Here is a 27,106-nt window from a genome sequence, read left to right on the forward strand (position 1 = left end):
CGAAAGATAGTGGGGCCAAAAGAAAGAGAGAGAGGCCAAAAGAGAGAGAGTGGGGCCTAAAGAGAGAGAGAGTGGGGCCAAAAGAGAGAGAGAGAGAGTGGGGCCAAAAGAGAGAGAAGAAAGTGGGGCCAAAAGAGAGAGAGGCCAAAAGAGAGAGAGTGGGGCCAAAAGAGAGATACTAAGGCATTCAAAGGAGGAGTAGGCCTGGACAGGAATGAGAAGCAGGGACCCATTCCTGAAAGCAAAGCGCTAATCCAATTGGTTGGTTCGGGGGCTTGGAGAGGATCTTGTAGCCCTCTGGGAGGTGTGTGTCAAAAACTTGACGGAGCTGGCCGTGAACCAGGTCTCCGCGAAAGTTAGGACTTCCAGGTCAAGTTCTTCGAGGAGGTGGCAAATGTCACGAGGGTTTGACAGCAGAGCAAAAATTGAGAGTGGCAACGCGTAACAGGTTGCCACATTTGAAAGACTTCTGGGGTGAGATACAGGCTTGAGGTACAACCATCAGAAGTGGTAAAAGGGCTAGAGAGTGGGCAGAGGTGTTAGCAGGAGGTTGCATAGGAGCCAGAGAGGAAGAGACAGGTGCCAAAGAGGTGGTGGAAGAAGGGGGTGGCAGAGGAGCCAGAGATGCTGGTAGGAGTATCAGGAGATCTCAAAAGGAAGAGATTGGGCTGAGGCCCCTGGACCAAGAAATGAGCCTTTCAGATCCACATTAATGGTCTTGGAAGAGTGGAAGGACCTTCCAACACGTGCCACCATTAATGGGAGAGAAGGAGATGGGTGAGAGGCGAGACCATGCGAGTGGTCCATAGGTCTGGTGAGGGAATGACAAAATAATGATGGTGAGTCTGTCTGGAAAAGCACTAGTGTTATCAGTGATAGGGAGGCCTGGGCTGGAGACCAGGATGTCCCTCTTTAACTACTTTCTTCCAGACCTAGTGAGAGGGGATAGGATGAGAGAGTGTAGTAGTTGGAGAAGATGAGGGCTAGTGGGTGCTAGGTGGAAAGGAGGAGAGACGCACAGCCCAGCGCTGCACAATGTAGGATGCATAGAGTGCGATGGTCAGACACTAGGGAACACAAGAGTTGACAAGTGACCCACAATGGAACGCCAAGCCAGGTGGGGACCTAGAGAGTGGGAGAGAGCCTAGTGGGACACAGTTGCATATGGTCATACTGTGGATAGGAACCTAGGTGGTGGGAGAGCCTAAAAAGGACCGAGTGCACAGTAAACAGAAACCGCAATTGATGGGACCGGTGCAGGACTGGGGACTCAGGGGTTGGGTGAACTGCAGGGGGGGGGGGGGGAATCACAGTTGGGAACAAATGCAGTGGGAGCAGACAGGTACACTCCCAGCAGGAACGTGCTGATGAGACACAGTAAATAGTACCCAGTTACCACAAGCAAACTGGAATCAACTTTACTAAAAGGGGAAACGGCCTTTGTTTTTATAAACTCAGCACATGGAACACCATGTCCAAAGAAATTAGAACCACAGAAGACAATATCACCTTCAGGAAACAACTTAAAACCTGGTTATTCATTATACAATGACAAGCACAAAAAGGGATAACTACAGCAAAAACATTGCAGACCGAAGAAACACATTAAGGGACGCAGTCACAGATGACAGCAGCGAAATCAACGAGTACCAGAATACCCCACACTCCTTGCCTCCCCCAGTCATGCCCCACAACAAGAGTGATCAACTAAGAGTAGCCCGCCCAATCAGACAGACTCAGTGAAAACACCATGTGCAATGCATGCACCCAGGAAGGTCCCAGGCAGGTCACACATTAAATCAAATCACTACTAACTTTTGCCCACCCACATAACCAGGGTGGCACGGTCAAGCACCACTTCAATGTAGTATAATACCAGCTGTGCACACATCCAGCAGCCAAATGCAAAAGAGGTCCAATCCTAACCACAATGACTAAAACGCAGCCGAAGAACCGGTAACACTAAGCAGAACCAACCCTGTGCCATCAAAGCAGCAGGGGGAAGTCAGTCTCCATGCTGGCAGAGGAGGCAGGATTGACCAATGGACTACAACCAAGAATGTTGGAAGGTACCATAGTGCAGCAATGGTCGGAGGCATGGTCAAACTAACCGATTTACTAACCAATTCCCCTTTCCTGCTCCTCCAACACAACCAACGCCACTATACACAGCTAAGGGCTAGCCACACTACACAGACAAACCGAGAACTAAGCTAATGCTCGTACACACCAAACTCTGAGACCCTGGAAATAACAGAGGGAACACCCTCACACACCAACACAACCCAATCAAACACCAGTCACCCGCCACTCTGGAGCCCCTGATGGTTACAACTAACCACTGTGTGCCAACGCAAACCCCACTCTAACATGATAGGATGTGGCATTTATAATGCACCTGTACACAAGCATTTCTAGGCACGACAAGACAAGGTTGGGGGAAACAAAGTAAGGACAAAATAACTATCTTACTAGGTCTTGTTTGATTCAGATTGCACAAATGCAGGGGAGAAGTGCCAGGGGGAGGAGAAGTGAAGGTAACTCAAGTGCAGCCAGCGGGTGGCTCTAAGTTGCAAATAGAAGGGACTGTAGGGTTGTAGATAGACCCTTAAGTGCTGGGGAGCCCGGAGGCAGTCCAAGGGCAACTGGACATGCAGGAGCCTGAGCCCAAGTACAGAGGGTGACCAGGTGACCAGTGCGCGGAGAAATCAGGTGCATCAGCAGGGGAGAGAAAGCCAAAGCAAAAAGGAAGGTCTTGACGTGTTTCCGGAACCGGAGCTGGTTCTGCTCAAGTTTGAGAGGGACAGGGATGATGTTGCAGAGGGAGGCCCCAGCCGTGGAGATGGATCTGCCCCCAACTCTCTGCTTGGAGAAGCGTCTGACCCTCAAGAGTTGGATGAGCAGAAAGCTTGAAAAGGAAGATGTTTTGGAAGAGAAAGTTGGAGGTAGAGCAGTCCCAGGCCCCATCAAACGACACCCATCACAAACTCCAGCACACATCACATCGGAGGCACTGAGTCCTACCCGTGTGGTTACAACATGCAGGGCCGCTTGAACAGACTGCCACACGGAAGACAGCACTCACAGACACCAGTTTTCCTGGTTCTGAACCTATACTATCATCCTATCCTCACTAACGCACACACTACCTCTTCTGTTGCAGATATAATAAATCATGAAAAAAGGAAAAAAAGTGTTGCTGTGCCAGGGGTAAGGAGCTGAAACGGGGGTCATTTGATTCCTGGGGCTCCCCTAAGTAGCTCAATGTATAAGCAATAAATGCTATGGTCAATTATTTTCTGTTGCAGAGCCACGTGACCGCCTGGAGACTGCCCTTGGGGGAGGAGGGTAGTGGTGCATGGTACAAATCAACATAACACCAAGAAGTGTTTACTTTAGATAGATCAATCTTATAGGACCTGCATTTGTCAAACAAAGAAACACAAACAGGTAACCTTTTCAAACATTAGCTTTTGTTGGGACCAAGACTTGAAAGCCCATTTTCAAAACCCAAAGCCTTATGCAGAACGGAATTCTGGTTATTTGTAGGCTCCCATTTCAAGATGGAGGCAAACAATGCAACAATTGTACACTTTTTGCCGAACCTATTACTAGAAGTATTTCTACATTTATGCGAGTATCTTACTATGGTTTCTGCACTTTACTAGTCATCTTTATAATACAGAATATGGAGAAAGGTTTGTATTTAAGCCTAACGCTGTAAATAAAAAGGTTTTAAAACTGATATTGTTGAAAGGCAAAATTGGGGGTGAGCGAGGGGAAATGAGTGCAAATGAGTCATGAATATTTGCAGATATGGAGAGGTTGCACTCGTGGGGAGAGGTTCATTTTCCCTGGTTGTGGCCATGTGCTGCTTTTCAGGGCACAAGTAGATGACACATGAGGGTGGGCAGCGAACGCCCACTTTTTTGCCAGAGGGTGAAGTAACCTTGCCTTTTGGTGTTTGAGACTGGCAAGCGTGCTCGGGTTTACTATTTGACCCCGCTGTCATGTACCCAGCGCACTTACACCACAAGACCACATAAAAGTGTCATCAAAGCGCTTCTCAAAGTTTTCCAGGTACTATTTCACTATAAATTGTTGGGTTTAAAAGGTGGGCACCTTTTATATTTTGCCAGCGTAGTTTATTTGAAAATCTGTTATTTTTCCTGCGTTAATAAAAAAAATGTAAATGCCAATGCTCTCGTCTAGTGCACTTGAGGGGCAAGGTCAAATGAAAATGTGTGCATTTCACTTAAGATATGCCAACTTACTGTGCGTATAATTCATGGGTGGCAGCTTTTGATTTTTCACTATGGGGCAGAAGTTCACACACCAAGTGAAGCAAAGGAGCCGTACACATGCCCTTGTCGGAACAGCATATTTTGCAGCAGGAATGGGAAATTGATTTACAGGAAGATACCAGCATAACATCTCGGCAACCGTCACCAAAACTGCTGTTGCCTTGCAATTTACTGCTACAGGATCCCACGCTTATCCCTGCGATTCCAGACAATGGGCAAAATAATGAGGTTTCCACACTTCGATGTGAGCAGCACTTGCTATTTTTGCAAGATGCATGCCAACACTTCAAACCTGCCACCAGCAGGAGGCGCTAGAAGATCGGCCTCTCCCAGTGGATTTAGCAGAGCATGCACTCGATACGGAGTTGTTCTTCGTTTTTGGTCGCCCCATGCAAATACATAAGCAAAGTATTTGCATGGGGCGATCAAAAACCTAGAAGCAAAATGACACTTCAGCCCCTGTTCAAGCAGAACGGCTGCATCCCGACGCCCCTGTACTCCGCTCCTATGCATATATCATGATCACCCCCCCCCCCCCCCCCACACACACACACACACAGTTTAGGACTAGAGCCCTGTTAATTTGAATATTTGCGAAATCGCTTGCCCACTGCCTCAAGACTGCCTAGCAACTAGCTCTATCGAAAGGCAATCCCTGCAGTATATGTAACCGGTCCAGTCTGCTCCCAGCCCAGTTTTTGCCAGGACATCCTTGGAACCTGCTTTGAATTAATTTCTTTTGGGAAGTCACAATAATCCTTAGGTGTAACTTCTGAAATAAAAGCATATGGCTAGTTAGGACAATATGGACTTACAATTAAAAAGAACCATGAACATTTGGGGGTTGGGGGGTGGAGGCTGTTCGATTGAGTTAACAAAACCCAGTTATCAATATTTTTATAATGCCTTTTCACGTTCAGATGGCATTTTCAAACCAGGGTTTAAAAAAGAGCTGTTCGAGTGCTGAATTGAAGACTTGCCTCAAATCCTAGCTTTACCACTAAAAGTGCATGCAACTGGGTAAACACTTTTGTACAACTATGCCTTGTGTGTCAAAATTAGAAGGTTCTGCAAGGAATTCACACGGTCGGTTACTTCACAAAAAAACCTTCACCTCGATAATACCACATTGGTAAATAATTAAAGTTCATAAACTGAACGTCAGTGCAATTTGTCTCCGGCATACTTATTGTAACATGTTTTTAATTTAACTTGCCACGATACCTTTGCGTATTAATGGCATAGTACTGTGTATTATCACTTTTGTCACTATGCGCGCAAATAAATGGGGCCCAAACCTTTTGTCGCCGAGGGCCTAAAATCCTAGGGCCGGCCCCGACTGAAAACGCTATTTTCCGTCCGCACTATCCCACATACAAAGAGGATTTGGGGACAGTACTCGGACTAAGGAAAACTTGTCCAGCAAGAGTGAAGAAAAAGTGGCCACTGCACTCAGGAATCGCTGCACTGTGTCATAAGTAACAACCCTGGGCTAGACATGCAATGGGGCTACATTAGGGCTACATTTTGTATATGTAAATATGTACACAGAAAATGAACTGTTGGAAAAAAATGACAAAAGGTACATCGGATCAAGCAATTCAGTTAATTTGAAATAATCACGCCATTGTATTTACGTGCTATGACATACAGTTTAGTGGCATACCACAGTCTCCGTGGCAGGTAGATCACGGTCGGCAAGCTTCATAAAACTATCCAATTCCAAGAACCGTATTCTATCTTCTTTTGCAACTAAGTCACTACTCATTTCCCAAAGTACATTCGTAAAAACTAAAAGTAAATTGAACATGCACGTCAAAATGTGCAATACATTGTGCATGAACATCTTTAAAAATGCATGCACGGTGCAATTTGTAAATGTAACAAGAATTGACATACGACGGGAGCAGTAGCATAAAAAAAGCACATGGACCATCAGTTTATATAGAACTATTTATCGAATTTGTCCTTTCAGGGTTTTTTTACTGTCATTTTACACGAGATACGTCGACAATGAACATCTTCCGCGTTGCATCCGTCGTGTAATACGCGAAGACACGATCTGGAGAATCCAAAAGGTAGTCGTTTTGGAGAGGGTCCTCCTTCCTCCGCTGACCGGGTTTGAAACAAAATTGGTTCGTCACAAAAATCCAGGTGAAAGAATGCATCAGAAGAACAGGGTTGGGAGATCGGGGGGAGGAGGGGGGCAAGCCCGTTTCATACCATCTGCAGCTGGTTTGAGAGATCTGTAATCCATAAGGAAACAAACCAAGACCGCTTCGAAGGAGACCTTTGCGTGCAAGAAAATCGACCTCGAGGGCCGACAGGAGCCTCCGGTAACGAGCGCATTGCTATGGAGGGTGCAAGAGAGCGTAAAGAAAGGAGAGCCATTCGGTGGAAAGCAGCAGCACCATTACAGCCCCCTGCCTATTGTCACAAGGCACTGTCGAAAGGGCCGGCTCTCCGCTCTCCAGACAAGATCTGCCAAAGCAGATAGACCCCGCCCTGCGGCCTAGCCCAATGGACGGATGTAACGTGAAGCCGACAAGAGCAGAACATCAAGGCTGTCACAGCCAAGAAATCCGAGCTCCGTCCATCCCCCACTGCAGTGTGAGAGGCACAGCCTCCAGAGAAACGCGACGGGGCCGAATACACATCAAACTATAGTGCTCCACAAAATATTGCAGTGATTCGGCCATCCATAATAAAGACCAACACAAATCAGCTTTAGCTAAAGCAGAACCCGTGGTCACACTAGAACACCGCAGCACACACTGACTAGCTCAAACAACGCATCTCCCATTCTTGGCCAGAAATCCACAACGGGTCTACACACTGCTGTTCAGTTACAAACACGTTTTAGATTCTGATTGGTCTAGATTTCCGACCCACCAATTATCGGCCATTAATATACCCTAGCCATGCTATGTCGGACTATCACGTTACCCAAGGCAGGGGTGTGAATTTAGGAGGATCCATTGCTGGTCATTAGTTTAAGGTCTCACTTCCAAACGCCCACAGCAAGTGTACTAACATTATGACACCCCCGGCTGTTGTGATGCGAGGTGGTAACAGACTAGCTGCAGAGCCACTCCTATGAACCAGGTAGCTTTATTTACATTTGTACAAGTTGCTATTCCAGTTACTCATCTATAGATAAGGGGCATAGGTTGATCTCACACCCACCGGCCATCCTCATCCTCCCCCCCCCCCCCCGACCCCCAGATCAGGCCCCAACTCGATTCATGGAACATTCACCCACACGCGTACACCAACATTCCCCTGAGCGGTCACTCATCACAATCACCAACATTCTAACAGCTTACATGGATGGGGCAGTGGGACAAACAGGACAACATGAATCCATCAAAACACCCCCTTTCTACACAACATTAACACCCCCATTTGAAAGACTAACACACGAACTGCCACACTGAACCAAATAAGCCATCACTCAAACAACCACAAGTCAACTCCCGTCCAAGACTGCCACTCAATGACCTCGAGTTCGCCACACTCTGGCACACACTTCCAACAACCAGGAACTGAAACTGTCCACAAAAAGGTGGACCACCACCACAGTGGGGTGAGGCGCACTGGTTGCCCACAGCATAAAATGGACTAGGATTCAAAACATAGTTGATGCAGAGCCCGGGCGGATCCACCACACCACCCTCGTCGGACACAAGCATAACACAAAACTGGGTACATATTCCTTCAGTCTTCCCACACACTAACAACTCAGCCCACACAACCTCCATCACACCTCACCATGCACCTACAGCAACAATCAGAATGTTGCAACAAAAATAACTACGCAACCAACCATTCTCAAAGCACTAACCAACAGGGGTGGTGTCACACCAAGCAAGTGTAGCAACACAAAAAACGGAGGACATGTTCCTTCCATCACCACCCCACAAGGCAAAAATCTTGCATACATTTTTCAAACTCCCTGCCAGCACACAACACCTGCATCTTCCCTTGCACACATACATCCGGCCACAAAAAGCAAAAACAAATCCACGGGGTACACCTGGTAGTACCATTATCAGAGAAGGTAAATTACATTGAACCACCAACTAAAACATCCTGAAAATATTTACAGTCCAGACATTAAAAGTTCCTTGCAAGGTCTGTGGTTCTAGCTCGGTGCACCTTCAACTCGAAATCCCTTGTTTATCTAAATCCTCTTCAGAAAGCTCTGGTGTCTCCTGATTACCCTAAGAAACCTTAAAAACACCGGTGTCTTTGCCCGGTGAAACATTAGCAGCAAACAGCCTAAACTTAGCAAAGTATTAAAAAAGAAGCAGTCATGATTAACCAGCAAAACAATGATGAACATCAAATATGTCCATACTCGCATGTAACCAAATGGAAGACCACAACTAACAAAATCACACACAACAACGGCCTGCGAACAATTTAGATAAATGGTACACACTCTGATGGATTATTCTCCTACGCTTATGGTAAAGCTGCTCCACCACAAACCGCATGGTGAATACACAATAGGACGCAACCCTCTTAACATCTATATACAATTATTCAACAGTGTGCACCCAGTGGATCTAGATTTCATGCACAATCGTTGTTTAAACATTCTAGAATTTGAACAAAGAAGCATCTGTCCTTTTTCTATGCTACAAGTGAACTGAGCCAGCTTCCTTTATCCTAAACCATTTCCTTTTTGTTATCACTGTTCAACTATAGTCACAAAATACACATTTCGCTTGCAAACGTTGCAACCGAATCAAAGAAAAACAAAAAAATCCGACAAATGGTTAAAAAACATTTCGTTTGAATAGCAAATCCGACATACTTGCCGTTTACTTACAGGATTTCTGTTCGCACTGTCTGCGGATAGCAACCACATTATCCACTTAGTGGGCACTGGTGTGGCCAGAACCAATGCCACATGAAGTTCACTGTGCACCCAAGCGTTAATTGAAACATTGCCGCAGCAGTGAAAGACTGCCCATGCTGATCCACAACACGAACAACGAAATCACCAAAAAATAAGTTGCAACCCCCCCCCCCCCCAAAAAAAAATAAAAAAATTCTCCGAAATTCGCTTGATTGCCTTTTACTTCTCAGCAAAACTGCTGATCTTATTGTCTTCACAAGTTACATTATTAGAGATCAGTTAATTGAAAGGCTGGAATTAAAAAAAAAAAGCAATACAACAGTGCATCTCCTTCTTACTTTGTCTCTTCCTTCAGAGGCATTTCAAATGTACGTGGGCCAGACTGCTAAAACGTACTCGTCCCTGCCTGAGGCCGTTGGTACACAATCCAAAGTTCGAAGACGAACTGGAACGGAACTCGCAACTGCTCCGACATGGTCCATATCAAAGCATGGGAGTAGTTTCTTGCCTGTAACACTTTCTCCAGCATTGGATCTTTCATGTATTCACATGCTGTGAATACATTTTATAGCAGTATACATGTGTGGAGGAGAAATCCAAGCAAATAAATAGAAACCTTTGTGCTCATGCGTGTAGTATACATACGTAAGTACAAGAAAAACACCCCAGAAGCTGCAGAGCTTACCTTATTGGAACAGCCGTTGAAGGACGGCTCGTCGAACCTGCAAGTCTTCCGCATGCTGCTGTTGTAGGTAGTAGTGCCTGGTAAACGTGTGAGGCACTGCCCATGTTGCCGCCTGGCAAATGTCTTCGATGGTCACTCCCGATCAGAAAGCCTCCAAGACGGCTGTGGCCCTTGAAGAATGTATCATACCTGCAGTGGTTCGTTGGCCTTTGCGACTTGAGGATAGCCACCTTGCAAAGCTTTTTTTTTGTGATGGGCTTCCCCTTGTTTGAGGGGTCAAAGCCAACAAAGCTGTTTCGTTGATCTAAATGATTTTGTCCGGTCCAGATAATATTTTAACGCACTTCTTACATACAGAGAGTTTAGAGCTCTCTGCTGGGGAGGTGGCATTTTGACAAAAATGTAGGGAGGGTGATGGTTTCATTCTTGTGAAATTCCGATGGTTCTTTTGGGATGAAGTGAAGATTGGTGGAGAGGATTACCTTGTCCTTCACAAATCGGCGATACGGAGGGTCCACCACTAAAGCTTGTAGTTCAGAGACTTGCCTGGGGGACGTAATGGCTATTAAGAAGGCCACTTTCCAGGTCACAAACTTGATGTATGCCAAAGATAGAGGTTTGAAAGGGGGCTTCATGATACCAGCTAGGATAAAATGTAGGCTCCATACCGGAATTTTTTTCTTTGGAGGAAAAGTGCAAAAATGCCTCTTTAGGAAGTGTTTGAGCAGCCTGTCGCTGTAGAGAGAAGCTGCTTTTTCTTGTGAATCAGGAGATGGCATACAAGTGAACTTTTATGGAGGCGATCGCTAGACCTTCCTTTGCCAGCTTGATGATTAGGTAGAGGAGAACCTGTTGAGGTCTTGCGGCTAGTGGTTAATGGTTGGGGTGCTGAGCACACCATGTACAGAAACATTTCTGTATTTGGTTGCAGGAATTGTTCGTGGAAAGCACTAGCAGCAGCTAGTACGTGCTGTCAGTCCTGCAGGATGTTTACGTGGCCGAATTCAGCATGCTCAGGAGCCATGCTGTTAGCTAGAGGGAGCCCGAGTCGTGATGTAGAATCGCACCGTCGTTCTGCTGTAAGAAGTCCGAGTGAGATCCCAGATGGATTGTCCACCAGTTGAAGGAGGTCTGAGAACCAGGTTTGCCTGGACCAGTACAGTGCCACCAGAATTATCTTGCAATAATATTTGCTGATCAGGATGGTTTTCCTGATGAAGGAATGGAGGAAACGCATATGCGAAGATGCCGGTCCATGGGAGCGAGAATGAGTTTCCTTGAGAGCTGGGTTGTGGAATCCTGCTCGCAAGTTTCTTGCATTGCTTGTTGACCTGTGTGGCAAAGCGGTCCAGAGGAGGATGGCCCCACGACGAGAATATTCTGGATATTTGGTGGTTGTGCAGTTGCCAGTCGTGGGACTGCATCGAGTTCTTGCTGAGTGAGTCCGCTTGTTGGTTGTGTATCCCCGGGAGATGGTAAACTTGTAACAATGTGAATGGCCCAGTTCCAAATGGTCTGTGCTTCTTGAGACAGGGTGTTTGACCTTGTACCGCCTTGTTTGCGCAGATGAAACATTGTGGTGGTATTATCCATGAGGATTCGGACTACTAACTATCCCTTTTGAGATGTTGTCGAGGATTGTGCAGAATTTCAGCAAATTTGAGAGCGCCAGGGTGATGTGACCGTCTGACCAGGACTCGTGTTTGGGACCATCTGGTAGCTAGAAATCTTTGTACCGGCCGCATGTTTAGCCTGCAATTGGGTATTAGTGGCATGCAGGACGACATGGTCCCTTAGTAGAACCATGTATTTGCACACCGTAATTTGTTTGGAGTGAAGGAATTTGTCATGGTTATACATTTTTCCACTCTGTCGGATGATGGTTTGACAAGGCTTTGTCCAGTGAGGATTTGCACGCCCAAGAACACCAAACATTTTGATAGAACTGTGCAAGATTTGGCGTAATTGATTGCAAATCCCAATTGTTGGATAAGAGTTTCCGTTTGTCTCAGAGAAACCGTTGCTTCTTGATATGTTAGACCTCGAACCAACCAGTCTAGGTACGGGTAGACGTAGTGGCCCTGTTTTCCGAGGAAAACTGTCACTGGTGCTAAGCATTTGGTGAACTTCCTGGGGGCTGGTTTGAGGCCAAAGGAAAGTACTGGAAACTGGTAATGACTTGAATCAGATACTTTGCTTCTTGGACGTATTGGGATGTGGTAGTAAGCGTCTTACAGGTCTAAATCTGCTATATTAGTGGGGTTGTACAGCCTTTATGACATCTTGTAGTGTGACCATTTTGAACCTTTGCTTTTTGAAGTTCTTTTTCTCCAACTTTCGCAAATCCACGATTGGCCACTTCCCGTCCAGCTTCTTGACGACAAAGTATCTTGAGTATACCCCTTTTCCCTACGATAAAGGAGGAACTCTTTCTATTGCCTGTTTCTTTAACATTTGGCACACTTCCGGTTGTAGAATTGGAAGATGCGGGTGCAACACCTTTACGGGAGGCAACTGTTTCTGTGCATGCTTGAATTCCAACAAGTGGCCGTGCTGGATGGCATCTAGCATCCAACAGTCTTTTGTAATTGCTTGCCACTTGTGGAGAAGGAACACCACATTTCCTCCCACCGGTGTGTCCCTGAGGCAGTCATTGTTGGGACGTGTTCCGTCTACCTCTATGAGAGGTGGATGATCCGCATTTGCATTGTACCTGGTGATACTCCCTGCTGCGCTGTGAGGCCTGGTAGTTTCTCTTGTATCCCTGTGAGAAGTATGCCAAACAGCTGTAGTTTATGTAATCCCTGGAGGACAATAACCTAGATTAACCAAAGGCACCGCGAAAGGAACAAAAAGACCTTCTGCCCTGTAAGGTTGTTAGTGATCTAGCAGTATCAAAGTCTGCTTATATCGTTTTAAAGGCCTCAGTTCTATCAGCAAAAATGTTCTCGCCCTCAAAAGGCATGTCCACCACTATGTTGCACTTCTTGTCTAAAGTCGGTGCAGCGTAGTTATCCTTGCCATCTGAGGACGACCCCATTACCAATTTGTTTGAATCCCGTTTCTGCGAGATCCACTACAATATTGATACTGTGGTTGGAGGCCTCCTCGCCTACACGTATCAGTGTCTTCGCTTCTTTTCGCTGCTGCGCTGCAAGCGCTCAAATATAGCAGCCAAGCGATGCCACATTTCTCAGTCGTAGCAGGCCACTATTGCAAGGGCATTGGCCACTATTACAGCTGTTGCTCATTGTCTTCATTGTCCGGTGGAGTGGCGCATTTGTGCTGTATATATGAGCCTTGCGACGTGCTGCCGCTGCCAGACTACGGAGAAGGCAGTGAGGTTAGACATTTTGCTGTTAAATCAGGTGACTTAATTTTTTTGTCTAGTGTCCCTTTAAGTGCCAGTTCTGTAATGGATGTTGGAGAGTGCGTAGGATTTTAGTTTTTTGGTAGTAGACGAGAGGATAGTCGACGGGCGATGTCCCGATTTCATCTGCGATTTCGTTGGAGTATCGTCAACAATTTAGTTGTTGGGGGCCGCTTCGTGGACGACTCGTCCAGAGGAGAATCTGTGATCTTTTTCCTAAGCACGAGACACCAAGGACAAATGGGGTTTCTTTTTCGAGGAAGAAGACAGGCTCTTCGTTGACGATTTGGATTGGTGTTGGTCCTTCGTCAGAGAGGATGTCCTCGACGAGTGGGAGGTGGTTTTGGTAGACTGTCGTGAACCTTTATGCGTCCGTTTCGTTGACGGGACTGCTTAGACCCAGATTGGGAGTCCTCACTGCCACCTGTTTTTTTTTTTAGCAGGAGACTGGGAGAAAGGGTGGGTTGGTCTTATCGTGGCTTGTCGACGATTTTGGCTCACATGTTTGTTTTTTCGCCGGAGGGTCTTCAGACCTGGGCATGTGGCTTGATGGCAAAGGTCTGTCAGAGGGGGTGGGGTGGGGTGGTAGCTCTGCTGCTTCCGATGCTTTCACAGATTTCACATTGCTCCGGTAAATTGTTAGGGTAGCGGCAATATAAACAGCCTACGTGGTCGTCACCTTTGTAAACGTTCTTTAGGCCGCATGTCCGACATGGCCTGAATAAGGATGCTTTAGGTCCAAAAGGTCTCCAGGATCGTAAACGGGATCATAGATGAGTGGTCGGTGGCTGTGGTTAGAGTATAAATTGAAAAAAATACAAATTTTGAGGTGAGAACATTTTTCTTCGAAGAGAAGAACTCTAGCAATCCCACAAGCTAGAAAGACGGTTGAAATCTAAGGCGAAGCTACTGGGTTGGAGCTATACACTCGACATCCTATTGGTGTGGACTAAAAGCACCCACAACAACATTGATGGGACACTAAGGTGTCAGGTTGTTTCATAGGAAAATTACTAAATCAATTCCTAGCCTGACCGGGCATATTCACAGCATATGAATTCATAAAAGATCAAATGCTCAAGAATAACCAGGTTACTCACCGTAGTGACCACCTTACTCATAGTCCATAGTCCCCTTTCCTCCATACTTATGGGACATCTCTCCGTCCTGTGGGACGGGACCGGAGCACTTTGTAAAAAGCATCCAAAAATGTTTTAAAAAATGTGTCCTTCCTCTCTTTCTTGCGCGGTGCCCGGCACGCGGCCGTAACCCCGCCCACCTTGGCTCCGCCCCACGCATCACCCATCAGTCCTTTTCTATCGCCAAGTCAAAGACCCATTAGCAATAACAGAGGAAGCTTATTAGAGGGGGCAGCGGGGGGGGGGGGGTGGTATGGAGGAAAGGGGACTATGGACTAGGAGTAAGGTTGTCACTATGGTGAGTAACCTGGTTATACTCCTACGTCCCGTCACCTTTCCTCCATACTTATGGGAGATTCCCAAGCACTCCTAACAGGAACTACAGGTGAATGGAAATACCCATTACGGAAAAAGGTTCTTCAGCACAGCCTGACCAAACTGAGCACCAGCTCTTGAGCTCATGTCAAGACAATAATGCTTACAAAAAGCAGATGGAGAGGCCCAAGTAGCTGCCCTAGCGATGGACTCCCAGGGGAGAGATTTCTGAAAAGCAACCGCGGCTGCTTTGCCCCGCAACAGATGTGCATGAATACTTTTAGGTTTCAGCCCTTGGACGGTGAAAGACTCAGTAATGCAGGCGGCGATCCACCGGGAAATAGTCACCTTAGACGCCTGCTTACCCTGAGGGTTACCAAAAGTCACAAATAGTTGAGAAGAACTCCTAAGCTCGGATGTTCTGTCCAGATAGAACTTAAGAGCCCTTCTGACATCGAGACAATGCAGAACCCTTTCTGCCTCTGAGGTAGGGTTCGGAAAAAAGACCGGAAGGGAGATCGACTGATTCAGATGGAATTCAGTTACCACCTTCGGCAGGAAAGCAGGATTTGTCCATAGGACTACCTTATCCTTGTGAAAGACCAAGAAGGGATGCTCCACCGACAAGGCCTGGAGCTCACTCACCCGCCTTGCTGACGTAACGGCGACCAAAAAGGACACTTTCCAGGATAGGTACTTGAGGTCCACCGTGGCCATGGGTTCAAAGGGTTTATTGCACAACGCCGTGAGGACTACATTTAGATCCCACGGTGGGTGCGGAGTACGAACTGGAGGGTAGAGGCGTGTAAAGCCTGAAAAATGCCTCTTAACCACTGGATAGCACAAAGAATAAGAACATTGGTCCATAGAAAGATGAGCAGAGACCGCTGAAAGGCAAGTCCTGCATGACAGAACGTGAACACCCGAGACTGCCAGGAAGGATACGAAGGACAGCACCGCGTCAACCGTAGCCTCCCTTGGGTCCAACCGCTTTCCCAACCGCCAATGACAGAACCTGAGCCATAAACCCATAAATACTTCTGTATTGGACCTAGTTGAGGGTTTCCTGGCTGCCTGGATAATACACATGTTATCCGCAGACAAGTTAAGATGTTCTAAAGACTTGAACTCAGGCACCATGCCGCCAAGCTGAGCGATTGTGGGGAGGAGTGTGTGATGCTGGAAATGCATCTGAGGGACAGGGCCTCTGAATCCTTGTCCTTTTTCTATTTTTACCGTGTGTTCTGTCATGTTTTCTGCCCCGGAGTCCATGTGGGACTCCTGGCAGTGCAGCTCTCTCTTTTGGTTTGGTGAACAGACCCATGGGATACCCTTATGGCACCCATGGGTAGGGGTACAACCCTGTGCCCCTAGTGTATGTTTTTGGGCACCTGTGGGTGGCCCACAGAGCAGGGTATGGGCTGGTGGCAGCTCCGTGCTGAATTAGACAGGTGCTCCGGGTGTCCTCCCTTTTGGGATACCCAGGCCCTGCCATTGGAATCAGTTGATTCCTGATAGGAAACAAGATGGCCCCTGTGGCCTCTTGCTTTCTATTGCCTGTTATCTTGTTTTTCCAAAAGTCCTGGGAAGCCCTGTCTCTGTCCCTTCCCCCTGACCGGCTGTTGGGTGGAAGTTCCATATATGGTGTTGTTGTGAAGGCCCAGCTAGACTGACTGGAGCCTTCCCATTCACTGTATGTTGTGGGTACCTCCTGTGGGTGGGACCTGGGTGAATGGAGTGGGTGACCAATATACACTCCTTGTTGTGGTTGTCTGGTTTCTGGCATGTGAGACAAAGACTGAGACAGCCTTGCCCGAAACAGGCCTGAATGCAGTGTGTAGTGTCGAATGGCCGGGTACTTGTCCCAATCCACATGCCTTGTTGTGAGTGTCTGAAAGGGAGGAGTGTGGCCTGAATGCACTGTGTGCCTGATTGGCTGACTGACTGCATGAATGCCCTTCTGTGTGATTGGCTGCTGTGTGTGTGCCAGCAGTGTGGATGAGAGACAGAATAGTATATCTGGGGACCTCTCACCACTGGAAATTGTTCAGGAACCTTCAGGAACGTTCAGACGCGTTCAGACGCGTTCAGACGCGTTCAGACGCGTTCAGACGCGTTCAGAAGCTGAGTCTCCACTCAAGAGTAACTGGAACTGCTGACCCTCAACGCCCAGCTGGAAGAAGAAGACTTGCTGCTGCATTTGCTTCGACCGATCCGAAGGCTGCCGTGTTCGTCAAGGACTGATCCGAGAGAGGACCTGGTAAGGCGCCCTCTTCCCGTGCTCCGAGGGACCATCGAGCACAGCTACATCTTCGCCGAAGCGCCCTGGAAGTCAGACCCTCGAAAGGCTGCCGACCCGAGACGGGACCGCCGAGGAGATCGAAGTGAAGCACCCGGACATCGGCGCCGTCGAAGTCCATTGCCGTCGACCAGGGTTCGCAGGTTTGTGTAACCGTTGGAGGCCCGTCGAAGTTGTGTTGCCCAGACGTGGGAACCACTTGACGCCGTGCCGCCGACGACCGGAGCCGTCCGCTCCTTTGCCTAAGAACATTCGAATCGAAGGACTCCCTCGACCGCATCGTCGACCGCTTATCCTGCCGGAGAAAGTCGAGGACGACCAACGCGCCGAGGAGAAACCTGCCGGTGGGTTTCCCGCCACCCAACGACCTCAAAGACTCGGACGACCCGACGCCCTTGCTGGGCTTCCGTCTCTACAATCTTTGCGGTCCAGAACTATTGTCATCGAGGTGCCTCGCACACCTCCGCCTTGCAGGACGCCGACGCCCCGACGCCGACGAGCACCGCTCGGACGAAGCTGCCGCCTCTTCGACATCGTTCTACCTCGTTTGTCGACTGACGTTCGACGCCCCGTGCCTCCCGCTTGAAAGGGAAGGCATTCAAGAAGGGCCGTCGATTCCCCGTCGCCGAAACCCCGAGGTCTTCGACGTTTCTCGACGCCTGTCGACGATCCGTGACTCCCGCTTGAAAGGGGGTCGCTCAAGAAGGATCCGTCGACGCCTCTTCGAAGGTCTCGACTCCACCAGGTACATTGGGGGGGTAAAAACATTGGAGGAGAGAATAAGACTATTGAACAATATATGGACTGGGCTTGTGTTATTCTACAGGTTGCCCAGGTGGGGGGGATCTCCACACAGAACTGTGTCCAGTAGCGAGGGCCAGTCTTCTGCCTATTGTTTCAACCCTCTAGTATCTCTCCTCTTTCTATTGCTGGTTTCCTTCTTATTGATCTGCGTGCCATTTCTACAGTATTGTGAATGCATGTTATGAGGTCTAATATTAGTGGTACCACTTTAGAATTGTAGATATTTATCATTATTGGTTTTCCTGAGCACAAAGTGCGTTGTTGTGATAAGTGTACATAACCCTTGAATATTAATTATATAAAGACTGTTTTCAGTAATACAGTGTGTGGACATTCCTTTGTGGGGGCTTGGGGATACACTGTACTTAAGAACCAGCCTGCATCACCTCCTGAGAAGCTAGGCCTTGATTGCTCGTCCATTGCTACCATAATCGAGAATCTTGGCTGGGGTCCTCTGTGCCTCTCCTCTACCATATAGAGTGCGGAAGTACAGACCCCCCCACCAGTCTTGACAGAGTGCCACAGCTGCTGTTCCCCTTGATGAAGATTGGGGGTCACTGGTAACCTGATCGGTGGACACATCGACAGGTGTTGAAGTTCTGAGAACCAAAACCTGGCCGGCCACCATGGGGCCATGAGTAGGAGGGAACAGTTCACAGAGTTCTTCAGCTTCCAAATTGCCCTATGGACTAGAGGCAGAGGCGGGAAGGCGTAAGCTCTCATGTTGTGCCATGGAATCTCGAGAGCATCCCCCAGAGAGGCGGCTCCCAGCCCCCCTCTGGAGGCATACTGAGGAAGCTTCTTGTTTGCCGCCGTAGCGAAGAGGTCCACCTCCGGTGTGCCCCAACGCAAGAAAATCCATGAGAGGACCTCCGCCTTCAATTCCCACTCGTATCTGACCACTGTCCGCCGGCTGAGGGCATCCGCTGTGACATTCAGCTGGCCCGGGATGTGCACTGCAAGCAGCTAAACGCCATGAAGCACGGCCGACTCCCAAATCTGGATGGACAGATCCACGAGGGGGGTGAGGGGGTGTGGGGGGGAGGGGAGAATTGGTTCACCCTTGTTTGTTGATGTAGTACATAAACACCACATTGTCCATGCGTATGCGGACCACCTTGTCGGTAATGATCGGTCTGAACGCCCTGAGCGCTAGGAAGATCGCCAGAAGCTCTAGATGATTTATGTGGAGGAGCTTGTCCTGAGGCGACCAGAGATCCGAGACATGAAGATCTAACGCTGCACCCCACCCCAGGAGGGAGGAGTCAGTCGTGATAGTCACCGTAGGGCAGGGTCCTGAAACCCTGCACCCACCGACAGGTTGCTGAGAGATGACCAGCACTCCAGGTCCACTCATGGAAGCCGGAATCATTATCTGCTTGGAATCCTGGCCCACAGTCGGACGCCAAGAACTCTGAAGAGCCATTTGAGTCTGCCTCACCTTGAGACGAGCAAGAAGAGCCAACATGCACGAGGCCATAAGGCCCAGAATCCTCTGGAACCACCAGGCCGATATGCTCTCCGACTGCGCAAACATCTGACACGTGGCTAACGGACCTGCCATCCTGTCCCCGGTCAGGTACACTCTGCAGTCGGTCGTGCTCCAGCGAAAACCCAGGAAAATCAAGTCCTGCGAGACCGTCATGGAAGATTTCTGCCAGTTCACCGACAACCCAAGATGGAACAGGAGCTGAAGGAGAGACTGAAGATTGCCCACTGCTTTCAACGGACAAGGGCTGTGTAAGAGACAATCGTCCAAATACGGATATATATGGATACCCTGCAGACGAAGATGGGCCGCAATCACCGACATGAAGACACGCGGTGCCGAACTAAGGCCAAAAGGAAGCACTCGAAACTGGAAGAGCTCCTCTCCCAAAGGGAAACGGAGATATCTCCTGTGTGGATTCCAAATCAGGATATGCATGTACGCATCCTTAAGATCCACCACACTGAGCCAATCGCCCATCTGCATGGAGGAAGGTATCTGGCTGGGCGTGATCATCTTGAATTTCTCTTGGGGTAGGAAAAGATTGCACTGGGAAAGCTCTAGGATGGTGTGCAGGCCAGCCTGGTTGGGTTTGGGCACCGTAAACAGCCGGGAGTAGAAGCCCTCCCCTCGCTCCCCGAGGGGAACGGGTTCCACAGCTCTGAGGTCCAGAAGTTTCTGAACCTCGGCTTTGAGGGAGGGCGAACCCGACAGCTGAAAAGGAGGGATGAGGGGTGGGGTAGGGCATAGGGGTAAGCGGAAGCCCGCCCGAGCGACTGACAAGACCCATCTGTCTTCGGTGATGGACTGCCATGCCTCCCAATGAGACGCAATGCGTCCTCCCACTAGGGTCTCGTGCGAGCGCGGAGAACCCTCATTTAGTAGGTTTTTCCAGTAGTGATACCACCTGAACCTGATGAGGAGGCTGAGGAGCGGGAGAAAAACCAAGTCCGTTGTTGCCTGCGGCGGTTATTCCCCCGAAGGGCTATCCACTGAGAATTCTGGTCGAGGAAACCCCTAAAGCCAGAGGCGGGTTGGCTTTGCGACAAGGGTCTCTGGGTTTTGAAAGGGGCCTTAACAAGGACCGACAAGGACTTAGCTGTCCGAGTGCTATCCTTCGTCTTGGTGAGCTCTACATCCGTTGTAGAATGAAAGAGATCCTTACCATCGAACGGAAGGTCCAACACCTTCTCCTGCACTTCTTTTGAGAATTTAGTGGCATGCAGCCACGCCTGCCGTGAGGTATCAACCCCCAGCATAAAGCCCCGAGCCGAGGTGTCTACGTGATGAGCCGCAGCCTCCAGGAGATCCTGGGCCAAGACCCTGACCTCAGATAAACCACCCTTAAAGTCCTCCAACTTCTCGACCGGGATGAATTCCTCAAACTCAGACAGACCTTTCCACATCCGCATATTAGCCCCCGCTAACACCAGTTTGGCATTGGCCTGCCTGAGCTACAAGACCGAGTTGGCAAAGATTTTTCTCCCAGGGGAGTCAAGGAGCTTGTCCTCCTTTCGCAGAACCTACGTAGCAGTCGAAGAGGATGCTGCAGGCCTGGACTGAAAAGTGGCCACAGCCACCACCGTGGAGGATGGGGGCGGACAAGATGACAGGGCTACCTCTTCCGAAGAATGAAGCCTGTATCTCGCGTCAATTTTCTTATTGATGTAAAGTCCAGTGTGGCTGTTCCCATACCCTGCGGACCTCGGCCAGCACGTCCTTCTGCAAGACCAGGTCAGCACGCTCCAAAGGAGACAGGGTAAACACCACAGAAAGCACGCCCTCCTGCGGAGCGGGTGCCTCGGGCATCGGAACATCTAAGAAGCACATCATGTCCAGTACCCGGTCATGAAAAGATCTAATAGAGCGGGGCAAGTCCTCGTTGTCCTGATCGCCTAAGCGCGTCATCCGACAGGTCAGGATCCTGCTAAGCAGTGTCAGGCGCTGCCTTGTCCACGGGGGACAATGGGGGCTAAGGCGGAAGAGTCGGGGAAAGCACCGTAGGCAAGGGAGACGCCGGCGGGTGGGGCCGGAGGCGCGGGTGGACATATCTCCCTAAAAAGCCCTTTGAAATATTCCCTTATGGGGTCAGTACGCATGAGCGTTTGAAATTTACCGAAAAAGGCATCCTCCAAGGACAGCTTTGGAACCCGAGGAGGCCTCTCATAAGGTGGACAAGTTCAGGGACATAACGGGGACGGGTGCCAAACTGGCCCCTCCACCGACGTGTCCACGTAAATCAAAGGCGCCGACTCCGCAGGCAACGAAACATTGTACGGAAGAGGCATCCAGGCGTTCCAATCATAAACTGGCCGATAAGGATGCGCACAAGGGACTCCATGTTCACCCAAGGAACCAAGCCCTACACCTGAGGCCGATGGCGTAGTTGTAGGGATAGCACCCAAAATGTCAGCCGCTGTAGTGGTGGGAACGGGCGCCATTTTGTCATCGTCTATGGGGAACTGCGGCACGTTAGGAAGTGAGGCAGGGGTCCCCATCGATGGATCAGGGGTCTTAACTTTAGCCTTAACATAAGGAACCTTGGCAGAGCCAGTACTATGAGGCTGGAATGTTTCTGCGACATACCAACCGCCAAATTAGCCTTCCCAGGAAGGACCTCGGCACTACCGGTAAAAGAAGAACTTTCCTTCTTTGCCCCCTCAACAGATCTGGTGTCGCCGCAAGAGCGGGAACGGTGAGAAACGGCCTTCACCGGCAAGGCCTTGTCAGACCTCAGAAATGTTGGTAGCTTTAGCCACTGAAAGAGGGACTTCGGACCAACGTCCGTTGACAGCCTTATCTGCGTGGGCCTCGAACATCAGTTCGGTGACAGCAAGCCCCACCAAGGCCTCAGGGCGCACCCCGGTATCCCACGATTCAGTAGAACTGGGTCTACAAACAGCCCCCACAGGAGGGGCCTCAGAGCGTGCTCCAGTATCCACAGGCCCCTTACGGAGACCCTCGGAGAAAAATCTGGTACAATTATTAGGCCCAACAGGCACCTCAGGGCAAACCCTGGTGACAGAGCGATCAACGCTCCTCCCGGCCCGAACCTCTGAAAAGTAAAGAACTAACCGGGCGTTGTTTCTTCTCGTCGATTAACGCCTGTAAATGAGAAGGAGGAGTTCGTCAGAAACACCTCCTCCCATAGCTCCAACCGGCATTGAAGTTCCCGGAGAGAAAGGGAGTCGCAGTAAAAACAGGAGTTCCAACGGTGATCCGGACTCACACACTAAGCAAAGAGGATGGGGATCCGCCCTCGCGAAATGACGGTGGCACGATGAACAATCTGGAAAGTCTAGTTTGAACGACAGACAGACTGGTACACGATCGCTAGCGAGAGCCAGAGAGGGAAAAAAAGGGAATAAAATCTTCCGAGGATGCAAGTGCGTCCAGTCCCGAACGAGCAGAGAAAAGGACTGATGGGCGATGCGCGGGGCGGATCCAAGGTGGGCGGGGTTACAGCCGCGTGCCGGGCCCCACGCAAGAAAGAGTCTTTGAAAAAAATGTTTGGATGCTTTTTACAAAGTGCTCTGGTCCCGTCCCACTGGACGGAGAGATGTCCCATAAGTATGGAGGAAAGGGGACAGGACGTAGGAGTATGTATGCGTTGACAAGTAGGCTGCCGCTCTAACAGGCACACTGGACATATCCTCTCAAAGCCTGCGGGGGTGATCCGATGGATCCTGTGATCACTGCCCTTACTCTGGGGTTCCTGGATGAGCAACTTAGAGGCTGACCGGGCCCCGTGGGGGGGCGCTAGAGAGACAGCATACATAGCAGGCTGCCCCAGCCCAGGGTTGGACAAATACCTCTCCTCCCCCAAGTCTGCTTCTTCGGGTATGCTTTCGCTATATTCCACTTGGGTAGCCTTATTATTGGCCTGAAAATGTAATCTTGTCTGGCTCCGGTTGCCATACCAGCAAAGGACTCAATGCAGGATAATATTACCCAGTGCAGGGGTGATAAATCTCAGGTGGGGGGGGGGGGCATTGTGTGTGTATACATTTCCGTATCTACCCCATCGCATCGATTGGGGGCACCTATCATTGTGTTGCTATGTTACCTGTAATTTTGCAACACTGCAGATTACCTGTGCCGGTCGCCGCACTGCCGGGTCGGACGGGTATTGATTTACGGCTTTGGTAAGCTTGATGTGTCAGCAGAAGTGTTAATGCGATGGGCCTTTGCATTTGGGGCTCTTGTTAGGGCTGAAGAAAGGTTTGCTCTGTTAATAAGTTACTTATGCCCCCCTGGATAGGCTTTGGGGATTTAGTGGGAGCACCGGTTCCCGTACCGCCAGAGGGATAGGATTGCAATGGTTTTCTTATAAGTAACAAGTTACTTACCTGTAACTGTTGTTCTCCAGCATGGGTCTGGCATGGGTTCACATGCTCATGAATATTCCCCGTCGTCAGGCTGGGAATCCTCGGTAAAGAAAAATCAGAATCAGTTTCGTTTCTGATCTGTCTTTCGTAGTAGTAACCAATCACTGATCTCTGCGTCATACTGACCACAGCCAATGACTGCCCTCTCCCTAAGCCCCGCCTCTGGCAGCCATCTTCAGATTTGGTAGCACGTGAAGTGGCAGTATGACCAAGTGAAGAGCCGCAGAGGGGTAGGCGGGAGGGTTCGCATGTGAATCCATGCCAGACCCATGCTGGAGAACAACAGTTACAGGTAAGTAACTTGTTCCTTCTCCAGCATGGGGTCTGGCATGGATTCACATGCTCATGAATAAATGAATACATAGCAGTACACACATGCACAACCACGGGAGGTGGCAAAGGCTCAACATTAAGCATTATATCCAAAACTCAACATTAAGCAATTCTTACCTCCTCACCAGGCTCACCTTAGGCGAACAGGTTGCGCAGCACTGCTTGACCGACCCTGGACTCCTCCCTGGAATCCCGATCGACGCAGTAGAATTTCGTGAAGGTGTGCGTCGACCTCCACGTAGCAGCCCTGCAGATGTCCAGCAAGGGAACACCAGATAGGAACGCCGTGGTAGCTGCGATCGCTCTGGTGGAATGGGCTCTCGGAAGGCCAGGCAGCGGTCGGTTTGCCAACCGATGACAGTACATGACACAGACGGAGAGCCATCTGGAAATGGAGGCCTTCGATACAGCCTTCCCCTGATTGACAGGTCCAAAGTTCACAAAAAGTTGTGACGTCTTCTGAAAAAACTTTGTGCGGTCCACGTAGAACTTCAGCGCTCTAGCCACATCTAGCGAGTGCAAAGTCCTTTCAGCTGGCGACGAAGGTGACGGGAAGAAAACAGGCAACACCAAGGGTTCGTTGAGGTGGAAGTCCGACTGCACCTTGGGCATGAAGGAGGGGTGCGTCCTGAGCACTACCCTTGTGTCGTGAAAAGTCAAGTACGGGGGCTTGCAACAAAGGGCCTGGATCTCTCCCACCCGTCGTGCGGAGGTGATGGCCACAAGAAACGCCGTTTTCCACGACAAGAACTTCAACGGAGCCGAGTGCAGAGGCTCGAACGGAGGTCCCATGAGCTTGGTCAGCACCACGTTGAGCTCCCACGCCGGGGCCGGAGCCTTCACCGGCGGGAACGATCTGAACAGTCCCTTCATGAATTCTTTCACCAGACGATGAGACCACAAGGACGTCCGGCCCGTGGTTCTGGTGTATCGGGAGATCGCAGCAAGATGAATCTTGATGGACGCGTGCGCCAGTCCAGCCTTGGCCAGCGTCAGTAGGTACGGCAGTATCTGGGGAGCCGTAACCCGTAGAGGGTTAATCTTCTGTGCGTGGCACCAGACAGAGAACCTCTTCCATTTGTGTCCATAGCATTTAAGAGTTGAGGACGCCCTGGCCTTTGCAAGAACTTCTCTGCAGTCGGCCGGTATGTCGTAGCCTCCAAACTCTAACGCTGCAGGAGCCAGGCCTGCAAGTTCAGCGACTTCGGGTCGTGATGGAGGATGGCGCCTCCTTCCCTGGAGAGAAGATCCGCGTCCACTGGCAGCTTGATTGACGGGGACGCTGACTAGTCCAGAAGGTCCGGGAACCATATCTGCCTCGGCCACGCAGGTGCGACAAGGATCATCCTGCACCGTGACCTCTTGAGCTGGATCAGCAACGGCAATGGAGGGAACGCGTATAGAAACAGGCCCTCCCAGGGGAACGAGAAAGCATCGCCCACGCTTCTCGGCTGGGGAAACCTGCTGGCGAACCTCCGGCACTGGAGTTCGTCGCCGTCGTGAACAGATCGATCTGGGGTGTGCCCCACCGTCGGAAGAGGCGGTCCACTAGATCCTGTCGTAGTTCCCACTCGTGGCACGAGCGCAGCTCACTGCTGAGCGAGTCGGCGATGGTGTTTTTTATTCCTGCCAGATGAAACGGCACCAGAAACATCCCTTGGGCGACAGCCCAATGCCACAGATCCTGCGCCTCCTTGGACAGGGCTGGGGATCTGGTACCGCCCTGCTTCCTGATGTAGAACATGGTGGTGGTGTTGTCGGTGAAGATCCTCACCACCTTGCCCTTGAGGGACGGAAGAAAGGACCTGAGGGCCCAAAACACTGCACGGAGCTCCAGGACGTTGATATGGAGGGACTTCTCCGTCGGAAGCCAAAGGCCTCTCGCGTGCAGATTTTCGGTGTGCGCTCCCCACCCTTCCAGGGAGGCATCCGTGGTCACTATCTCCTGGTGGCCGGGGGTCTGGAAGTCCATGCCCGCCGTCAGATGCGCGCAGGTGCCCCACCACCGGATAGCTCGTCGGAAACTCTCGTCGAGTGTGATCCTCTCCTCGAAGCTGCCCGTCTGGATCCTGTGCGCGTCCAGGAACTCCTGCAACGGGCGCATCCGGATCCTGCATAGGCGGATGAGATAAATGCAAGAAGACATTCCGAGGAGGGACTTGATGGACCTCACCCTGGCCGCGTCCTCAACCAGCATCCGCTGCACCTTGCCCAAGATGGCCCTCGTCCTTTCCTCCGACGGAGAGGCCAGAAGCGACACGGTCGAGCTTCGCTCCCATAAACGGTGCATCTTGCGCGGGCACCAGGTGGGACTTGGGTTAGTTTATGGAGAATCCCAGGTCCGTGAGTAGTTGGACGGTCCTTGCCGTGTGCTCCACAGCGAGCTCCTTCGTCTTTGCTCGGATGAGCCAGTCGCCCAGGTAGGGGTAGACGTGGATCCCCTCTAGGCGCAGCCGCGCCGCCACCGGTGCGAGGCACTTGGTGAACACCCTGGGTGCCGACCTCAATCCGAACGGAAGGGCTCTGAACTGGTAGTGACGCCCTTGGACCACGAACCTGAGAAACTGTCGGTGTCCCTTTAGGATGGGGATATGGAAGTAGGCATCCTCCAAATCCAACGACAGGAAATCGCCCTCCTCCAGGACGATCCAGGACGTATTGGAGGGTGACCATCCGGAACTTCTGTGCCTTGATGAATTTGTTCAGTCGTCGTAGGTCCAGGATGGGATGCCATCCTCCCGTCTTCTTCTTCACGAGGAAGTATCTTGAGTAAACTCCGGAGCCCCGAAGCCTCTTTGGGACGAGCTCGATGGCGCCCTTCCTGAGCATCGCCCTTACCTCCAATAGAAGTTGAGGGACGCGATGTTCCTCCCTGGCCACAGGGGGGACGCGCGGGCACCTCTTTAGAAACTCGAGCGCGTGACCCCGAGCCAGGGCGTCCAGCACCCAACGGTCGGTGGAGATGGACTCCCACCCGCTGACTAAGCTCGCCAGCCGGCCTCCCGCCGGGGTGCTTCGGTGGAGGCCCGACCCCACGGCCGGTTCAGTCCTGCTTCGATGAGGTTTTGCCGCCTTGTCCTCCTTGGCGACGATGGCGGGGTCCACCCGACTTG

The 27,106-nt window shown here is 50.3% G+C and overlaps 1 protein-coding gene across 6 annotated transcripts in view; it reads right to left on the reverse strand.

The window, feature by feature from the left end:
* STAG2 (STAG2 cohesin complex component) overlaps positions 1 to 27,106 on the reverse strand; it is a 2,060,662-nt gene that overhangs the window by 1,959,688 nt on the left and 73,868 nt on the right. Inside the window, exon 1 of one of the 6 annotated variants that reach the window (XM_069612660.1) lies at positions 5,956 to 5,974. The exons of the other annotated variants lie outside the window; for them this stretch is intronic. The gene's annotated coding sequence lies outside the window, so the exon portion shown is untranslated. Of the gene's footprint in view, positions 1 to 5,955; positions 5,975 to 27,106 lie in introns of those variants that run through there. 6 annotated transcript variants of the gene reach the window in all.

Source organism: Ambystoma mexicanum, chromosome 5p (assembly GCF_040938575.1).
Source record: "Ambystoma mexicanum isolate Mex_15411 chromosome 5p, UKY_AmexF1_1, whole genome shotgun sequence".
NCBI lineage: Eukaryota > Metazoa > Chordata > Amphibia > Caudata > Ambystomatidae > Ambystoma > Ambystoma mexicanum.